Source organism: Belonocnema kinseyi, chromosome 2 (assembly GCF_010883055.1).
Source record: "Belonocnema kinseyi isolate 2016_QV_RU_SX_M_011 chromosome 2, B_treatae_v1, whole genome shotgun sequence".
NCBI classification, from domain to species: Eukaryota; Metazoa; Arthropoda; class Insecta; order Hymenoptera; family Cynipidae; genus Belonocnema; species Belonocnema kinseyi.
Window position 1 is genome coordinate 166,370,251 of NC_046658.1, and position 5,492 is coordinate 166,375,742.

A 5,492-nucleotide genomic window follows, 5' to 3' on the forward strand; every position below is an offset into this window, starting at 1 on the left:
CACACAAACCGGTTAAGTGTGTGTGTGTGGGGGGGGGGTATTTTGTATAAAACGGTTTTTCAAGTGTAAATGTATAAGTGCTGTAAAAACCTTAAAATAATTTTTAAAAAAAAATAAACACATTTTTGAACACAAAATAATGCAAAACGTGTTTAAAACTATATTCAGGGAATTAAATGAAGAATAGTTATGATCAAAATCGTTTTTTTTAACACTTTATCGCAAAAGCAGAAATTTTACTAGGTGATTTATAAATCAAATAAATAAGTCTCTAAATAACCTCTACCACTGTTCTTGTTAGAGGGAAAAATTTTAAAAATGCAAATTATTTTGTTGTGTCTGATGGTTCACGTTTGTAAGGTGTATAGTGATCTTCTCCTTTGAAATATAAACAATTGGCAAGTACGCACGTAAACGGGGAGGTTGCTGGCAATGCTTAAACCGGTTTAGAGGGTTTTGTTTGGTATAAACCGGTTTTTCAGATATAAAACAGCTTTCAATACGCTAGAAACGAGAACATTAATCGAAGCAAATCAACAATTTTTCAAGGAAAGCTTTAACACAACAGCTATTTTTTTCAAATGAATAATGTTCAAAACCAATTTCTAGAAATATTTATTCCAAAAATTCAAATGAACAGAATTCAATAATAATTTTGGAAGAAATTGAGAAAATATTTCTTGCAAAAATTTTCAAGCAATTAAAAAAAAGGCTTCTGTTTTACCTAATATATTTTATAAATCTTAACAATTCTTATATTTTAAAATGTTTTCTCCAGCTATCCACCATTACGGAATTTTCCACAATACTAACCCTAGCGCTATACTAGAACGTTTCGTTTTACAGAAAATTTCAATATTAAGCAAAGCAAGCAAATAAGTTTCAAAAAAAATTTCAGCCAATTTAAAAAAGTGTTCTTTTGTTTTCACTTAATAATTTTATTTTTATTGCAAAAATATTTTTAATTTTTAAAACCTTTTTTTATTTGAACGGTCTACAGCTACGAAATTATTCGTGATACTAAATAAAGCGCTTTAATTAACAAATTAGTTTCACAGAAAGCTTCGACATTAATCGAAACAATAACAAAATTTTCAAGGGAAAACTTTACCATAAAATCTATTGTTTTTTTTTTCATCCGAATAATGTTCAGAACAAACTTCTATAAAAATTGATCAAACAAATTTAATATAATTTACGGAAAACCCTTTTACATGCAAAGTTGAAAGAAATAAAACGAAATTCAATGCAACTTTAAAAAGAAATTATAAAATTTTTGTAACAAATTTCTTCATGTCATTGAAAAAAATCGTTTTTCTACCTAATATATTTTCAATTCTTAACTATTCTTTTTTTCTAATGTTTTTTTGAACTGTCAACCATCATGCAATTTTCCGCAATACCAGCACGAACTCTATACTAAACCGTTTGGTTTTACATGAAATTTGGACAATAATCAAAACAAACAAATTTTTCAATGGAAGGCTTCAACCGCAAGAACTAATTTTTAATCCGAAATAATGTTCTGAACCAATTTGTATACAAATGTATAACAAAACATTATATATAATTGATGAAAAACTTGTTTCCAAAAAATATTTCGAAACATAAGACAAACTGCAATGAAATTTTCAGAAGAAATTGAAAAATAATTTCCTAACCAAAAATTGCAATCAATTTAAAAAATTGCAAAAACTCCGTCAAACTAATTAATGCCATCTTTTCTTATGTTTTATTTAATAATAATCAAAAATATTATGAAAAATAGAGAAAAATTTTTTTAATAAATTGCAAATACGGAAAAAGTACTTTTTATGTTGCTTTTTGAATAAAAATTTGAACCGTTTTCATCTTATGAAACCTGCAAAGATTAGACTTTAAACTGTCGTAGTAATGTATTTCAAGTGCCGGAATAGTATAGACACTAATTATTTCATCATTTTTGTAATTTAGGCCAAACAGCTTCCGCACTTTACAAATTATATTATGGTATACTTGTGATGAAAATTTTAATTTTGTCGGTAGTTTTTATTTGTGACTGTGAGACTGAAGTACCAATGCTAAAAACTTTTTCGAGCGCCGCGCCTGGCTAAGGAACTTTCCTAAGCTTTCAGTTAATAGATTGCAGATGAAGCGTCATCAATAGGCATGTGTGTCTGTGTGTGTGAAAGAAAACTATGGAAAAATTTTAAACTCTATTTCAACAATGCATTTATTCAGGTTACTTATCTGCAGAAACAGATTTTATTAAACATCAATTTCTTATACTAGGCAGTCTGATAAGTACCTGAAAATTCTAAGAGATGGCATTAGTATTCACTAATGTGAACCATTTTCGTCGAGCTTGATCCTTCAAATGACGCCTGTCAAAACTTCAGCCATTTATATTTACGCATTTACAAGTTACAGCACTGAGAAGCGACTAACCTCCGAGTTTTTTTTTAATATGGAAAAATCTGAGTTTCGAGTTTTGATCAAACTCTGCACCGTCTTCTTGTCCGTCAATTGTAACGATTCGTAAGTGGTTTACCGAGTTTCGTTGTGACCGTACGAGCACAGTTGATGCTGAACGATCTGGGCGCCCAAAAGAGGTCACTACACCAGAAAATGTCGAAAAAATCCATGATATGATGTTGCATGATCCCAAAGTGAAATTGAGAAAGGTAGCTAATGCTGTAGGCATATCATTGGAATATGTGGGCAATATCGTGCATTCAGTTTTGGGCATGAAGAAGCTCTGCGCGCGATGGGTGCCGCGTTTGCTCACAGTGGACCAAAAACGAATTCGTGTGACAACTTCCCAGCAGAATTTGGCATTATTTTCGCGTGAGCCGACCGAGTTTTTGCGCCGATTCATAACCATGGATGAAACCTGGATCCACTACTACACTCCTGAGTCAACGCAACAGGTAAAACAGTGGGTTCCACCGGGCCAAAGTGCTCCAAAGCGTCCAAACACGAAACAATGGGTCGGAAAGGTTATGGTCTCCGTATTTTGGGATGCACATGGCATAATATTCGTGGACTATCTTGAAAAAGGTAAAACCATAACCGGATCATACTATTCATCATTATTGAATCGATTCAAAATCGAAATCGCCGAAAAACGACCGCATTTGAAGAAGAAAAAACCGCTTTATCATCACGACAATGCGCCTGTTCATTCATGCTTAGTTGCACAAGCAAAATTGCATGAAATCGGCTTCGAATTGGTTCCTCAGCCACCGTATTCACCAGACCTGGCCCCCAGCGACTATTACTTGTTCCCTAACCTGAAGAGATGGCTCACCGGTAAGCGTTTTTACTCAAATAAGGAGCTCATAGGGGAAACTGAGGCGTATTTTGGAGACCTTCCGATCGAGTACTTTTCGGACGGTATCAAAAAGTTAGAAAATCGTTGGATTCGTTGTATCGACCTAAAAGTAGAGTATGTTGAAAAATAAAACCGACTTTGGCCAAAAAAACGTCTCCGTGTTTCATTTTTCAGGGACTTATCAGACTGCCTAGTATCTTTAGAAATGCGATTTTGATATCCGTTAACAATGAGATTTGGTTGAGTCCATGTATAAACAGAAATTCTGTTAACAGCCAACTTTGCACCGTCTATGTTCCTAAACTCACAAGAAATATCTGGTTATTTTCATTTTTTGTTTGCTCTACAGAAACGATAAGTTAAATTTATTCAAATATTACCCGTATAATATATCTAGCACCTTACTTACTTACTCCATTGAAAAGCGTCTGTACCAATTTGACAGGTTCCTCATCTGACAATTTTATGTGGATTCTCCTTATTCATCATTTTGTTATGATAAATCTTAAAGCATATAAATTTTATTTTCTCCTTTGAAACATATCCGATTGATCGCGAATGTCATCAAATTTCAAGTAATATTTGATAAACCAAAAGGTACTATACTCTCAACCGAAAATCGGTTCGGATACTGTGTGAATATAACAGTACCACAAACATTTAAACAGTTTTTCATAAAATAAGCATGGAAAATTGTACATTCACTACAAGTACACCGTACACAAAGTGCGCCTTTTTCAAAAGTGTGATACAGACTTTACCACAGTTTTCGTCTCACTCTCAGGAAATTACCCATCTTTCTGCGATTTATTTATTATCATTATCTTTTTTTAATTTCTGCGAATTTGCAAACGTTTTTCCTTTTCCAACTGAAAAATATTTTTTAGAATATTTCAACTATTATACCGTTTCCAGTATAGAAAAATGAGCATGAGACCGAAGGGACCATTTACCCATCCGCCATCTTCCAGGAAGAAAGTGTTCATGTAAGTTTAAGGAAGCAATGTTCATTCCCCATAAGTGTAAGGCTGTTTGGATATAAGAAGACATAGTTATTTTTGTTTTTGTGTTTTTATCATTGAGTGAAATAATCTGCTGGTATCGATAGACTGATGTATTATTTTTTCCGTGGATATACACAAGTATACCAGAATGTAATTTGTAAAGTGCGGAAGCTGGTTGGCCTAAATTACAAAAATTACGAAATAATTAGTGTCAAAATTATTCTGGCACTTGAAACAAATTACTATGAAAGTTTAGAGTCTGATTTTTGCAGGTTTCACAAGATAAAAATGGTTAAAATTTTTTTTTTGAAAGCAACATAAAAAGTATTTTTTCCGTATTTTTAATTTATTAAAAAATTTTTTCTCTATTTTTCATAATATTTTTGATTATTATTAAATGAAATATAAGAAAAGGTGGCATTAATTAGTTTGACGGAGTTTTTTGTAAGATTTAAAGACTTAAAAAATGTTTAACATTAAAAAAAATATATCACGTAAAACAGAGAACTTCTCCTTTTTTTAAATTGGTTGCAAATTTTTGTTAGAAAATTATTTTTCAATTTCTTCAGAAAATTTCATTGCAGTTTGTCTTATGTTTCGGAACATTTTTTGGAAACAAGTTTTTCATCAATCATATCACAGCCACACAAAAAAAAAGTGTGCGGATCTGGTAACAAGAAACACGTATTCCTATGGATTTTGGGGCGCTGAATTCAAATTCGGTATCAAAAATCACCCTTCACGTCATGGTTGAGCCATAACCTCAAAAAATGACGAAAAATCATGCACTGAGGCAAATAACTTTCAAAATAGTACCAGTAATGCAAATTTTCACATCAAAAACATGTCGACAACTGTGAAGGATCAACCCTTGCCTGATATCAACTTCTTTAACATAACTTTACCCAACAGAACCTGACCTCACCTGACCTGTATTAACAGAAATTTATTGAACTACACGTAAAGCTCTGGAAGCATATTTTCCCAGTAGCAAATGTGTGCTACATTGAATGGGTCAACTCGAGCCTAACCTAGAAATAAATCTAACCTAGCCTAACCTAGCCTAACCTCATGAAACACAATTAAACTGATTGTGTTGTCCCGTTGTGTTTGCGGTACCGTTTGAATCAGTTTGGGCTTAACCTGCAAAGAGGTCAAACCTATCCTAACCTAAA